Below are 15,703 nucleotides of genomic sequence, written 5' to 3' on the forward strand. Positions count from 1 at the left end.
GGGAGGAAGAGAAAAGAGAAGAAAGATATAAATAAAGAAGAACAAAAGGGGATGGAGACTGGAAAAAGGAGGATAAAAGTAAAAGTAAAAGGTGTTAAAGGAGTAGGCGATAAAGCAAAGAGAAGATGGATAAGGAAGAACAAGAAAAATAAAAAAATGAAAAAAAAGGGCAATTTGTGGAAGAAAGTAAAATTAATGAATAGAAGGAGTGGGAGACAAAGAAAAAGATCCAAAGGAAAAAAAAAGGAAAAAATAAAGAAAGAAAAAAAAAGAAAAACGAACAAAAGGGATAAAAAGAGAAAACAAGGCTTGGCTGTGGGTTCGCATGATTTGTGGAGAGAAAAATAAGACCGGATTCTTTATGAGGGAAGGAGAATCAATATGGAAGATGAAAAAACACCCCACTGAAGGAGCTGAGACAGGCCCTTCATCCTTCCTACCTTCATCGTTGTTTGCATTACGTAACGCTACTGGCCCTTCCCTACGCCTTGGTTTATATCTTTTTATCATCTTTTGCCTGTAATTTTCCCTTTCTTTTTCTCCTAATACCTTTCTTTTTTGTCTTCTTTTGTCTTACTTTTCATTTTGTAGTTCTTTTGTCTTTTTCTTACGTGTTATTTCGCCTTTCATTCTCTTTTCAGCTTCTTTATCATCTTTTGCCTGTAATTTTCCCTTTCTTTTTTCTCCTAATACCTTTCTTTTTTGTCTTCTTTTGTCTTAGTTTTCATTTTGTAGTTCTTTTGTCTTTTTCTTACGTGTTATTTCGCCTTTCATTCTCTTTTCAGCTTCTTTAATTTATCATCTTTTGCCTGTAATTTTCCCTTTCTTTTTCTCCTACTACCGTTCTTTTTTGTCTTCTTTTGTCTCTGTTTTGATTTTGTAGTTCTTTGGTTTTCTTCTTACGTGTTATTTCGCCTTTCATTCTCTCTTCTGTTTCTTTATCTCCTTTTGCCTGTAGTTTCACCTTTCTTTTTCTCCTAATGAAGCCGACGCATACCTCTCATTTTTATCTTCTTTTGTCTTTGTTTTGATTTTGTAGTTCTTTTGTTTTCTTCTTACGTGTTATTTCGCCTTTCATTCTTTCTTTTGTTTCTTTATCTCCTTTTGCCTGTAGTTTCACCTTTCTTTTTCTCCTAATGAAGCCGACGCATACCTCTCATTTTTATCTTCTTTTGTCTTTGTTTTGATTTTGTAGCTCTTTTGTCTTCTTCTTAGTGTTATTTCCCCTTTCATTCTCTTTTCTGTTTCTTTTAATTCATTTCCTTTCGCTTGTAATTTTTTTTTTTTTTTCTATTTTCTTTTGGTCTTCTTTTGTTTTTGTTTTGATTTTGTAGCTCTTTTGTCTTCTTCTTAGTGTTATTTCCCCTTTCATTCTCTTTTCTGTTTTTTTTTTTAATTCATCTCCTTTCGCTTGTAATTTTCCCTTTCTTTTCCTCCTAATGAACCCGACACAAAACCTAACATTTTTTCCTCCTTTATGTCCTCTTTTTGTTAATTACGTACATGTTTTGTCTTTTTCTACGTAAATCCTCTTTCCTATCCTAATTAATTAAGTCAACGGGCCATTTTTTTTTATTATTAGCGGGCTTTTTTATTATTAGCGATTTTTTTTTATTATTGTTTCCTTTTTATGTGCCCTTGTGCTGTCTCCTTTGCTGTAAAAAAAAACATAGCTATTATATTTTCTTTTCTCCTTGTACTTGTTTTAATTATGTAAGTCTTTTGTCCTCTTCTACGCGTCTGCCGTTTGTCTTTCTGCTCCTCAAATTACTTCTTCCGTGCTATCTAAATAATGGTGAAGAGAGAAGGACCCCATGTTTGTCTCCCTAATGTTCTTTTTATGACAGTTTCCTTCACTTCTGTTCTTCTTTCACTATCTAAATGACGCTAAAACGTAACCATCCCATTTCTTTCCCTTCTCCATATTTTCCAGTTTCCTTCATAACTTCATCTCCAATTCTTCCGTCTGTTTCTATTCAGTTTCTATGTCTTCCGTTCGTCTTTATGTTTCTCTAATTCTCTCTTACTTACCATCCAAAACAGGCGATGAGAGAAAGACCCGTTGATTTATCTCTCCCTTTTTTCTATTTGTTTTTTATTACAGTTCCTTTCACTTTCATTCTCTTCCTCTTTCACAATCTAACTGACGCCAAATACGTAACCATCATATTTCTTTTCCTTCCCTATATTTTCGAGTTTCCTTCATAACTTTATTGCCCCCTTTACGCGTATCTTCAATTCTTCTTTCAGGCTCTCTACAATTTTTTCTCCTCCCTCACAATCTGACGCAGAGGACACGAACCTTATCCACTTCCAGCAATGACCCCTCTCTCTCTCTCTCTCTCTCTCTCTCTCTCTCTCTCTCTCTCTCTCTCTCTCTCTCTCTCTCTCTCTCTCTCTCTCTCTCTCTCTCTCTCTCTCAAATACAGAAAAATAACGTATTACACAAAAAAACAGCCAAGGGATGGAGGAAAGGAGGAAGAGAGGGAAAAAAGGAGGGTGGAGGGAGGAGGAAAGGAGGGAGGGAAAAAAGGAGGGTGGAGGGAGGAGGAAAGGAGGGAGGGAAGAAAGAAAGGCAAAGGAAAAGTGAGGAAAGGAAGGAGGGAGAAAGCCAAAGAAGGGAGGAAGGAGAGAGGGAGGGAGAAAAGAATAGGGAAGGAGGGAGGAAGGAAGGGAGAGAAACAGAGGGAGGGAAGGAGGGAGGGAGAAAAGGAGGAAAAGAATGAGGAAAGTAGGGAGGGTGGGAGGTAAGGAGGGATCGTGTCGCTAATAAATACAACTAAACCGCTAACAACCGCGGTCTGCAGGTGTCCCGGGAGGCGAGTCGCGGCCAGGACAATAATTGGGCCTAATTATGTCGAGGAAATAGCACAAGAAATAGGCCTCATCGGTGGTGCGTTGGGGGCGGAGGGGGGCGTGAGGGGGGCGCCGAAGGAGTTTTACGAGAGGACTGACCTTTTCCTTTGCTCCATTCCTGTGTTCTCTTATGGGCTTCGTTGTAGTGATATTGATTTTCGTTCTAGTGTTACGTCTTCGTTGTAATCTTATGGTTTTCGTTTCAATGTTATAGACTCCGTTCTAAGGTTATGGTCGTCGTGCTGAGGCTATGGTCTTTGTTGTAATTTTATGGTCGTCGTTCTGAGGCTATGGTCTTTGTTGTAATTTTATGGGCTTCGTTTTAAGGTTTTAGTTTTCATTTTAATGCTATAGTCTTCGCTCTTAAGCTATGGTCTTCGGGTAAATGGAACGTATGAATGCTAATTTCAAAGTCGTCTCTAGATCAAAGATAAACATTCATACATTGCTCTTGCTCCTGCGTCGCTGCTGTGCCAGGATGTGTTTATGTAGTGTACGTCATACTATCTGAAGTTCACAGTGACCGCCGGGCAGGGACAGGCTTGCTACGTTTCTCGTGTCCAGGAACAGCTATATCAAGTAGAGCACTGTGAAGAAACGGTGGTGTTTTGGCTCTCATTTCAAGACTACAGTCCCCTTCCCTTTCCGCCCATCGCGCCCGTGCCGCGTAATAGTTAGGGCGTCCGGCTACGGATCCAGCGGCTTTGATTAGAATCCGGCTGGCCAGTAGCCGCTCAGCCTCTGTTTCCCCTGCCGTGCAGACTGGTCGTCGATAAATGTTTACCTGGGGACCTGGGGGAAACAGGGGAGAGGGAAAGTGTACCTTCCTTGATCTTTATCCTCCCGGCTTTGGCCTCGCCTCAGTGTTTGTGACCGAATGAGACTGACTATTTTTGTTTTGCCAGTAAATATTTTATCAGCGGGACGGCCATCCTGACCCCGACGGTTCCATTTGTCCAAGCCGAGGGCCGGCACGGGGCGGGGCTGGATCGCACCGACCGAGACGTGAACCTCAGTTGAGGGGGACTCTGTCCCTTCGTAAAAGGGGTCTCGTCCTGTTATCCAGTGACTGCCCCTTTTCTGAGAGCAACCCTGTCCCTGCCCCTTTATCGAGCAAAGCTTTAACCTTCTTCTAAGAGGACTCTGTCCCCTTACTAAGGAAATCACTGTCCGGAAATGGAAAAGGAAGCACGGATCCGAAACTCTGACTTGTGTCTCGAGGTGCGGGACTCAATATAACAGACTCAGCAGCCAATGAGCCGCTAAGATGCAAAGAGGCAGCGCTGAGGTTATCGAGCCCGCCGCGCCCTTCACCTCATCCAACATTTACCTGACATCTCCTTCAGAGCCTCATTTCAAAATTTTCCGATACTTCCGTCCGATCTATACATTACCCCAGCGCCGGATGTCCGAGACTCCACCACGCCACCTCTCTCTGCTGCCCGGCTAATTTGCTTTTTTTTCCTTTTTTCTTTAAGAGAGAGGACGCAGCCTGAAAACAAGAGAGGCTTGAAATCCCCACCAATATGCAGGGCCTGCACAATAATCTCGCTGCCCACAACAACTTTCCCTCCGTTTGCTTCACTGTTTTGTCGTTAGATGAGAAAAAAAATTTTGCTCTCAAACAAAATTACTTAGCTCGGCTTCATTTTGCTGGCGGGACTCTGATTTGAATAAAAATATGATAACTTTTTATTCATAACCTACGCCGTTAATGCTGAACGCTCATTAGTTTATCTCAATTTTCTACATCAACTTTTCTTTCACTTGAACTTATTTGCCTTAAGTCTACTCATGCTCATCCCTATACTGTCCGTTTCCAAATCCCTTATGAAAGAGTTAACCAGCATCTCCATTCTTTCATCCCCTTCGCTGGTAAACTCTGTAACAGCCTTCCTTCGTCTGTAGTTCCTCCTGCCTATGGCTTGACCTCTTTCAAGAAGAGTGTATCAAGACACCTCTCCATCCGAAATTGACCTCTCTTTTGGACACTCTATACCTATCACTATATGAGAGCAACAGTTAGCGGGCTTTTCTTTTACATCTTCTTTTTGTTGCCCTTGAGCTGCTCTCTGTGCTGTAAAAAAAAAAAAACAGTCGTTTGCTTCGGTAAGTTAAGTATAACTGTTTTGATAATACTTCTTCATTTTTCGACTTCCTTTTTCGCATTTTTCTGACTCTCTCTCTCTCTCTCTCTCTCTCTCTCTCTCTCTCTCTCTCTCTCCTTCGGTTACATGGATCACGTACAAGGTCATTACATCGCCTTTCCTGTAATCGTAACGTCTCTCTCTTCCTTATGCACGAGGCGGGTTGGGTCTCGTCCGAACATGAAGGTCAGACTGCAAGAATAATTACGACCACTGCAGACGCCTTAGGACACTTTGCTATCAATTTATACTTGTCATTGTGTGTGTGTGTGTAACTCTTGACCTCATTTTTTCATTCATTATTTACTTTCTTCCATGTTATTTTAGCCATGTAAGGTGGTTTTGATTTTGCTTATTAATACAAAATCTTCTTCGTATTCTTTTTTCTATCTTTATGTGTGATTCGGAACTTAATTATCTTTCCCCCTGTTCTCCTTTCCTTTCTCTTTTATACCTCTCCCATACTTCCCTCTCTCCTCCGCCTTTTCCTTCCTTTCACCCTTCCCTTCTTCGTTCTTTCATTCTTCCCCTCCTATCTCCTTCCTAACTTTCTACCTTCTCTCTCTCCCATACCTTCTCCTTTCTTCCCTTTTCCCCTTTTTTTACTTTCCTTTCCTATCTTCTTCCTTATTTTCTTCTGTCTGTCCCTCCCATTCCTTCTCCTCTCTCTCTCTTTTTATCCATGCTTCTCCATCTCCTGTTGCTTCTTGTTATCATTCCTCTATTCCTCTCTTCCTCCTTCTTCAATATCCTCCCTCCAACCCTTCATCTACCTTTCTTTCTCCCTCTGGCTTTCTCTTTAGCTACTTTCATTTCTTCTCCCATCTCTTCATTTATCTCTCTCCTAATTTCTTCCCATTTCCCCCTTAAAAAAATACGAAAGAAAACCTGAAAGAAAAGGAGAAAAAAAAGGGAAAAGAGAAGCCAAAAAATCTTACCCGAACTTGAACTTGAGTCGAAGCGTAGAAGGGAATATCGACGAAATTAATAAATAAATAAAAATAAAAACACTCAGGTGAGACGGGGGCAAAAGGAAGCGACAATTAGCCTCCTCCCCCACGTCGTCAGGTGTGGCCGCTCCCTTGACACACACCTGCCGTTAATTATTGCCGTCAAGGTCACTGCCACTTAGGGAGGGGAGGGGGGAGGAGGGGAGCCAACCCCAAAACGTCCACCACTCGGCCCGCTCCCTCCACTCCTCCGCGTCCTCTGACCACGCTTTTTCTTCTCTTTTCTTAACTTTATCTCAGTCGAAGTTTGGTGCAAAAGTTCTCCGTCGGATGCGTCAGTAATGGGACGATGAAGAAGGCGTGTTTGAGGGTCCCTGCAGCGCTGATGTGGCTCTTGAGTGTCCGGGTTCCTCGTGCGCCTCGGGGCAACACACGCTCAGGTCTCCACAGATACCGTCAACGCCGCGGCTTGGCTCGCTGGCACCTCCGTCTCGATCTCCGCGCGCCGCCGCTGACACTACAGACTGGCACTCACACGAGGCACGCCGCTCGCCCCCTCTCTCTCCCCTCCTCCCCCCACGACGCCTGGCAGCGGGGCGCCTTGGAGCACCACTTTCCCGGCGTATCATCTTCCACGCTTACGAATAATTTGCGAACTACGAAATTTTCCACTGGCCTTTTATTTGGAACTCCTACACACAGTCACTTATTTTTTTATCAAGGGTGTAGTAGGACGAGGAGGCGGGTTAGTGGTGAAGGTACAGGTGGAGGAGACGGAGAGACAGCAGGAGTGTACAGCTGTAAGGTGGACATACGAATAAGCGACGGAGGAGGAGGAGAGAACACACTGGAAGAGGCAGAAAAAAAGGGAATGAGGGAAGGAAGACGTAAGAATAACGAAAGAGGGAAAAGGGGAGAGGTGGATATCACTGAAGGAAGGAACATAAGAATACACATTGGAAGAGGCAGAGAAAAAGGGAATAAGGGAAGGAAGACGGCAGAATAAGGGAAGAGGGAGAAGGGGAGAGGTGGATATCACTGAAGGAAGGAAAATAAGAATGATCTAATGAGGTTAACTGTTCTGGTGTAGTTAAACTGTTTATCCCAACACACGCTACCACTTCCCCTCCTTTCCCCACCCCCCTCAACCACACCACCACACAACCACAGCAAAACCCCAACAGCATACGATTCACTATTACTAATTTGTTAAGCGGGCTACGAAAGTTTACATTGGCGTTGTGTTTGAAATTATACAGACTGCCACTGACACGAAAAACGCTACCCCTTACCCCCTTCCCTTCCCTGTCAACCACACCACCACACTACCACAAAGAGCTCCACACCACATACGTTTCACAATTTTGAATGTCATGCGCACAACGAAATCTCCCACTGACACTTTGGATTGCTTTTGGGAGAAGCGAGTAGGGGGCTTTTTTTTCTATTATTATTGTTTACTTTTTTTGTGCCCTTGAGCTGTCTCCTTTGTTGTAAAAAAAAAATACACACTAACACACTAAACATGCTATCCCCTTTTCTCTCCCCTTCCCCCTCAACCTCAGGAAACCCCAACCAACCAACGTTTCACTATTACGGTTATGTCACGCCCGCCACGATTTTTTCCAGCGGCACCATAGTTTTCTTCCTCTATCAAGCAGAGTCTGAAGTGCGCCTAATGAGGGAGTTACCGGCCCGTCCCTCACCAACCCACGTCACTTAGGAAAACGCCGCCAGGAGGAGCCACGTTAAATATTTTCGTGTAATGCAGGGAAGGGTGAGGCCCCAGCTGTGTCTTGACGTCTGGCTGGCTGGAGGGAGGGAGGAGGGTGGGTGGAAGGAAAGAATAATGGTAAGGAGAGAGGGAGGGTGCACGGCAAGGAGAAAAGATGGAAAGGAGGAAATAATTACGAAAAGAAAGGATTGAAGGGAGGAAGGAAGGAAAGATGGGAGGCAAGGAATGACGGAAAGGGAAATGAGGAGAGGTGAAAGAGGAGGAAACAGACAGGCAGAAAAGATTGGAAGGAGAAAATAATTAAGGGAAAGGAAGGATTTAAAGGAGGAAGGAAGGAGATATGGAAGGGAAGGAAAAATGAAAGAACAATGAAAAAGAGGAATGGTGGAGGGCTGAGAGAAAAAAAACGATGAGGAGAAAAGAAGGGAAGAGAAGGAATGAAGGGATGATGGAAGGAAAGAAAGAGAAGACGGAATAATGAAAAGAGAAATGGAGAGAGGCGATAGACCGATGGAAAAGAGGTAACATGACAAGCAGGAAAAAAATATGTGAGGGAAAAATTAATTAAGAAAAGAAAAGGACGGAGAGGAGGATGGAAGGATAGAAGCGAAGGAAGGAAAGATGGAGACAGGGACGGAGTGAGGAGAGAAGGCAAAGGGGAAGAAGGAGAGGAATGAAAGGAAGCAGGCGGAAGAAGGGAAAGGAGAGAGAGAGGGAGGCGGGAAGAAGATAAAAAAAAGGAGTGAGGGCAAGAAAATGGAAGATAGGGAAGACGTAGATAATTTAATGAAGGGAGAGAGGAATGAGCAGATGAAGTGGAGGAGAATAAGAAGACAGTGGAGGAGGCAGAGAGAAGGGAAGAAAGACAAAGAAAAGCAGGGAATACAAGGACATAAATAAATAAGGGATATAAAAATGAACAGATAAAGCATAGAAGTAGAAAGCAAATATAAATGAAGGAAGGAAGGCAACGAGAAGAAGGGAATTGAAGGAGAAGGAGATAAGGAGGAAACTGTTGAAGGAAGGGATATAAAAATGAAGAGATGAAGTGAAGGAGGAGAAGGAGAAGGAGAGAAGGGATTGAAGGAAGACAAAAGAAAGAGGGAATACAAAAAAAGAAAAAATGAAGGAAGGGAGAAGTGAGAAATTGTTGAAGGAAGGGAAATAAAAATGAACAGATGAAGAGAAGGAGGAGGAGGAGGAGGAGGAGGAGGAGAGAAGGGATCGAAGGAAAACAAACGAAAGAGGGAAAATAAAAAAAAATAAAAATTGAAGGAAGTGAGAGACGAATTAACAAATGAAGAAGAGAAGACAGCAGAAAAGACAAATAAAAAGGGAAGAAAAGGAAGAGAAAATGAAGGAGGGAATGGAAGTAGAGGGAGAATGAGTACATCGGACATCTCCTGATTACCCTGAGCGCGTTAATAATATCCCCTCGAAGCTTTCTTTATCTTTTCATGGATGGCGTTGTGGAGCTTCTGTGACCAGCGTGTTTATGTATTAACTTATATAACGCTCTCTCTCTCTCTGTTTATCTATTGTTCGATTTGTCTATTTTTGTCTATTTATTCACCTACCTGTCTATCTATTTTACTATCTATCTATGTATGTCTCCATTTATCTTTCTGTCTATCAATGAATCAACTTATATCCCTGTAATTATCTATCTATTCATCTATTTATCTATCTCTTTTTTTTCTATTTGTCTTCACACACTTAACTGCCTTTCTATCTATTAACCTATCTATCTACTCATGTATCCAATTATCGTTGTATCTATCAGTAAATCAATTAACTGAAATATCTAGTTATCTATCTGTTTATCTGCCAATCGATCTAAATCTCCTTCAAACTATATATCTATTCAATTATTTATCACTCTCCCGGAAACGTGTTAATAAATTCTAACTGGGACACCATCGGACCCACTTCGAGCCCACACACTGACCACACAAACACACACCTGTCCAATGATGCAATCCAATCAATTAAGCTGCACTTTCCTCATCCGGCCCCACAGCCCACCGCTAATGAGGTCAACTCCACTCTACCTGAAATTACCTGCACGTCACTCACTCACCTGCGCCCCGCTTACCTGAGTCCCTCCCTCCCTCCTCCTTCCGATCTTCCTTCCTTACTTTCTTTACTTCTTTTTTTCTCTTTTTTTTTCCCTATCTATTAATATACTTTCTCACGTCACCCTCTTTTCCTTCTTGCCTTCTTTTTTTTTTCTCTCTCCATCTACATCATTTTTCACGTTTCCTCCACCTTCCTTCCCTTCTTGCTTTTCTCTCTCCCATTCTTTCTCTCTTTTCTTCTTTTCTTTCTCCATCTATCCATTTGCATCCCTCCTCACTATTCACTTTTCCTCCCTTCCTTCTTCCCTCCTTCCCTCCGTTCTTGCTCTCTTTCCTCTCTTCCTTCCTTCTGTTTTTCTTCGTCCGTCTTTTAATATCCCTTTTCATGTCACCTTCCCTCCCTTCTTACTGTCTTTCCCCTCTTTCTTCCTTACTTTTTTTTTTGTCCCTCATCCATATAAATCCCTTCTCACCTTTCAACACGTCTTTACTTTCAATTATTTCTCCCTCCCTTCCTGCAATCATTCCTTCCTCTTTCATCCTTCCCTCCTCTTTTCTCTTCCCTCCATCACACCATTCTTTTCTCCTCCATACTATAATAATTCTCCTTTCCCTACCCTCCTTCCTTTTCTTTCCTCTTTCTTTTCCTCTCCTCTCTTCGTCCTCTCATTTCCTCTCTCCTCCTCCTCCTCCTCCTCCTCCTCACACTCCATCTTGTCATCCACATTAAATATAAGCGCAAGGAAGGAGGAAGGTGAAGCGTATCAAAGGAAGGTAAGACAGCTCTCCCTTGCCCAGGTACACATGCTTAATCACCTCATACATCAGGTGCTCTTCGGCCATCCATCATCTCACACTTACGTCCCCTAATATGAAGATAATTTAGGGGGAGTAAAAATCTTGGCCATAAACGGTGTACTCTTTGAATAATCTCCTTCACAACGCTCTAAGTTATTATTCCCTGCACGTCATAGCTTTGGTTACGTATCATCAGTTCCATTATCATCCCTTCTTCCTTACCGCCCGTATTAATGGCTTTCTAATAACACTGATGAGTTTTACAAGCTAGGCAAACTGGAGGATCCTCGCAAAGTAAAGATATGCAACGCCACGCAAAGGGGGGGGGGGGGGGAATTGCGGAAGAAAAGAAAACACTAATCCAACTTCTTCTCCGCCTAATATTCTAGTGTTGGTCTTTGCGTCTTTGCCGTTCTGAACAATCACTTTCTATACAAGTGAGCGTGAGGGGGGGAGGGGGGGGGGAGGAGGACGACGCTAAGGAGAAGTGGAAACCTTTAATTTAAATTCTCCGCTTAATATTCTAGTTTTAAGTCATTTCGTATTTTATCGTTCTGAACAAACACTTTCTATACGGGTGAGCGTGGGGGGGAGAATGCAACGCTAAGGATAGTGGAACGTTAGGAGAAGAAAACGTTAATCCAAATTCTTTTCCGCCTAATATTCTAGTTTTTTATCTTTGCGTATTTGCCGTTCTGAACAATCACTTTCTATACAGGTGAGCGTGGGGGGGAAGGGGGGGGGGAGAATGCAACGCTAAGGATAGGGGAACGTTAGGAGAAGAAGAAAACATGAATCTAAATTCTTGTCTACTTAAAATTCTAGTTTTAAGTCTTTTCGTATTTTATCGTTCTGAACAATCGCTTTCTATACAGGTAAGTGTGAGCGTGGGGAGGAGGGGGGGGGATGCAACGGTAAGGATAGGGGAAGAAGGTGAGTAAGGTAAGGTAAGGAAGGTAAGTAAGGGGAAGAAGAAAACTTTAATCTGAATTCTACTCTGTTTAATTTTCTAGTTTTGGGCTTTGCGTATTTTTCGTTCTGAACAATCACTTTCTACACAGGTACGTGGGTATGGATTCAACGAAAGGGAAAGGGGAAGGTAAGAAAAGGAAGAAAACATTAATCTAAATTCTTCTCTGCTTAATATTCTAGTTTTAAGTCTTTTCGTATTTTTATCGTTCTGAACAATCGCTTTCTATACAGGTAGGCGTGGGGGGGAGGAGGGGGGAGAAGGCAACGCTAGGGATAGGGGAAGAAGGTGAGTAAGGTAAGGTAAGGTAAGGAAGGTAAGTAAGGAGAAGAAGAAAACATTAACCTGAATCCTACTCTGCTTAATATTCTAGTTTCGTTTCTTTGCGTATTTTCCGTTATGAACAATCACTTTCTACACAGGTAAGTGGGTATGGATGCAACGAAAGGGAAAGGGGAAGGTAAGAAGAGGAAGAAGAAAACATTAATCTAAATTCCACTCAGCTTAATATTCTAACTTTGGTCTTTGCGTATTTATCGTTCTGAAGAATCACTTTCTCTACAGGTGAGCGTGGGGAGGTAGGGTGGGGGTGGGGTGGTGGTAGTGGGGGGGGGGGATGCAACGCTAAGGATAAGGGAACGTAAGAAGAAGAAAGCATTAATCTACTATAATCTTTTTGTATTTATCGTTCAGAACAATCCCTTTCTAAACAGGTGCGCGAGTATCATTAGAGCGATACACTAGATGATTTTCTCTATGTAATTACAAATTCTAACATACACGAAGCTGCTCAGATAGGTTGCGAGGCGAACATCTACATTCTTCCCCGCTTCGAAATCTACTTTAATCTTTTTGTATTTATCGTTCAAAACAATCTCTTTTTAAACAGGTGCGCGAGTATCATTAGAGCGATAGACTAGATGATTTCCTCTCTGTAATTACGAATGCTAACATACACGAGGCTGCTCAGATAGGTTGGCGAGGCGTTCATCTACATTCTTCCTTCCCGAGAGCGCGTGGAAAGCTTGCCCGGGGAATATTTAATCAAGCCTCCATTGCACTTTCGCTCCCATCAAATACCTGGCTATGAATTCCAGGTGAGATTGCACCGAACATTTTCTTCTCATCTTGTCCTGCGCCTGTCACGCTTCCGGAGCCTTTGTTGATAAGATTATTCTCCTGTGTGTGGGGGGGAGGGGATGAGGGGGAAAGGGGAGTTCGGTAGGTGGGTGGGTGGGGGTTGGGTTGTTTGTGTGTGGGGGTGGGTGGGGGTGGGTGTCAGGGGGTGTTTGTGTGTGTGTGTGTGTGTGTGTGTGTGTGTGTGTGTGTGTGTGTGTGTGTGTGTGTGTGTGTGTGTGTGTGTTTCAAGTTTTTTTTTTTTGTTCTCTCTACCTGAATCGTTGTTTCCTCCATTGTTTTTGCATTCTTTTCAACGTCTATCTAATTTCTTCATGTTCATATTTATTTTCTATTTTTCTTTCCTGTTTTATCGTTTTATCGTTTTTGTCTTTCAGAATTTCTCGTCTCTCTGAATTTTCTTCTTTCGGTGCTTTTACCATTATAGATTTTTCGCTTTACAAAGTTATAACCTTCAGAGTTGTCCTTTTTTTCTGTTCTTTACCTTCCTGAATTTTTGTTTATATCTGAATTACACTTTTTCATGTTTTTTTTTTTCTTTCAAATTCTCCTTCTGTGATTTCATGCTTTCTCTAAACTTGTCTTCATGCCTGTTTGTTTCCTCATCTGTGTCGTTACTTTCCTGTTCATCATATATTTTTCCCCTAATCTATCCTCGCTTCCTCCTTCCCATTCTCTTTTCTCCTCACCCACAATCCCACGACCTTAAAATTAATGTTCTTTCTCACACAACATATCCCTTTCTCCCATCTTCGTTTCCTTTCCTCTATCTATGTCATTACTTTCGTGTTTATCATATACTTTTCTCATGTATCTCCTCGCTTCCTCTCTCCCATTCTCTCTTCTCCTCACCCACAATCCCACGAGCTTAAAATTAATGTTCTTTCTCATCCTAAATATCCCTTCTTCCCATCCTCGCTTCCTTTCCTCCTATACTCTTGTACACTCACCACTCACTTCATCCTTACTCGTGATCCTCCTATCCTATCCAACCCCCTTGATTACGTTCTCTGCGTTCATCAGCATCAACAGCTTCAGGCGCTTCACTCACTCAGGAATTCCGACTCTCTTCAGGTAAATACTCTCAACCATTTCGGGGCATACACACCTACAGTTTACTATGAGGCTTTCGTAGAGGTTGTGAGCACTTCCATGGGTAGTTTAATGAGCCTAGTAATACTTTAGTTTTGATAGTTTGACAAGATTTCTGCACCAGTAACGTGAAAACAACACTCATGGAGAACGTGATTAATCTCCTTTAAGGCCTATGGAAGTGTTGTGAGGGGCGGAAGCATCTCAGAATATAGGTATGAGCATTTCTGTGGGTAGATTTATGAGCCTAGCGATAGCAGTGATAATTTGACAAGACCCCACCCGAAATTGACCTCTCTTTTGTCCACTCTCTACTTTTGTGTATTAGGTGAGTAGCGGGCTTTTTTTCTCTCTCTCTGCACTCTTTTTGTTGCCCTTGAGTCGTCTCTTTTGCTGTAAAAAAAAAAAAAAAAAAAATAGCCGTGATAATTTGGCAAGACCCTACCCGAAATTGACCTCTCTTTTGTCCATTCTTTAATTTTGTGTATTATGGGAGCGGTGAGTAGCGGGCTTTTTTTTTTTTCTCTGCACACTCTTTGTTGCCCTTGAGCCGTCTTCTTTGCAGTAAATAAATAAATAAATAAATAAACGTTAAAAAAAGACTTATGAGAACCCGATTAATCTCCTTTGTGACCTCTGGAAATGTTTGTTATGGTAGCCGGAAGCGTCTGAGGTAATGAGGCTTCTAAACTGACTTGTCGTGGGAAGCGTCTTTAAGGGCAAACACAACCATTTTCTTCCGCCTGTCGGTGCCTCGAGATGTGTGTTGACCTCAGCCCCAATGCCCTCTGTCACCCCTCGTCCCGGGAAGGTATATTTAGTTTAATCTTCAGCTAAATCCTTTGTCATCAGTGGCGGCCCGTGGTATTGGCTCTCTCTCTTTTTCTCACTCTTCTCTCTCTCTCTCCTCTCCTCTCCTCTCCTCTCCTCTCCTCTCCTCTTGTCTTGTCTTGTCTTGTCTTGTCTTGTCTTGTCTTGTCTTGTCTTGTCTTGTCTTGTTTTTTCTTTTCTTTTCTTTTCTTTTCTCCTCTCCTCTCCTCTCCTCTCCTCTCCTCTCCTCTCCTCTCCTCTCCTCTCTCTCTCTCTCTCTCTCTCTCTCTCTCTCTCTCTCTCTCTCTCTCCCCCTCTCTCCTATGATGTAAGGGAATTTCTGGATGGCGTCTGCGGATTCCTGACTGGCCCGATACATTATCATCGTGACCGGCGGCTCGGAATGATTATAATTATCTCTCCTGCGTTATGCAACACCGCGCTGCGAGGGAACACGAGGCAGCACAATACAATATAATACAGAACGGCACGTGTCTACTCACCCTGACTCGCTGCCCGGCTGGAGTTATCGCTGCGGGGGACTGGAAAGGGGGAAAAAAAGTTCATGAAGTCAGTTAGTGTAAAAACGTGCCAGAGAAACATTTATTTATTTATTATTCTCATTTCGTTCTTTCCATGCATCTTCGTTATTCACAATCCTGGGTCGGTAATATACTAAGACGCTTTCGCTTCTCATATCAACGATTTTCAAAGGCCATAAAGGAAATTAGTCCGGTTCTAATACGTTTTTTTTTTTTTAGGTTTACGGTACAGAAGATTATTTTAGGTTTACGGTACAGAAGAAGAGTCAAACTACCATCAGGGTCATAAAACTAACTATTTACAGAGGCAATAAAGGAAATTTGTCGGATTCTCATACGTGTTTTTTTAGGTTTACGGTACAGAAGAAGAGTCAAACTACCATCGGGGTCATAAAACTACCCCTCCCCCAATAGAAATACCAAAACTCCTACGAAAGCCTTGTCGAATATGTGAAGGTGGGCGACGGATTGTTTAAGAAAATGAACTTTTGAAAAACAACCCTTGGAAATCCCCCCCCCCCCAAAAAAAAACTCCTACGAATGTCTTGTCGAATATGTGAGTTTGCGCGCAGAAATATTTACGAATAC

General features: G+C 42.5%; 1 protein-coding gene across 2 annotated transcripts in view; it reads right to left on the reverse strand.

The window, feature by feature from the left end:
• Positions 1 to 6,631, reverse strand: part of LOC126983976 (uncharacterized) — a 202,606-nt gene extending 195,975 nt beyond the window's left edge. Inside the window, exon 1 of one of the 2 annotated variants that reach the window (XM_050837255.1) lies at positions 5,942 to 6,631. The gene's annotated coding sequence lies outside the window, so the exon portion shown is untranslated. The remainder of the gene's footprint in view (positions 1 to 5,941) is intronic. The other variant, XM_050837256.1, reaches the window with a different exon arrangement.
• Between the last annotated feature and the right edge of the window lie 9,072 nt (positions 6,632 to 15,703).

This window comes from Eriocheir sinensis, chromosome 55 (assembly GCF_024679095.1).
Source record: "Eriocheir sinensis breed Jianghai 21 chromosome 55, ASM2467909v1, whole genome shotgun sequence".
Classification (NCBI taxonomy): Eukaryota; Metazoa; Arthropoda; class Malacostraca; order Decapoda; family Varunidae; genus Eriocheir; species Eriocheir sinensis.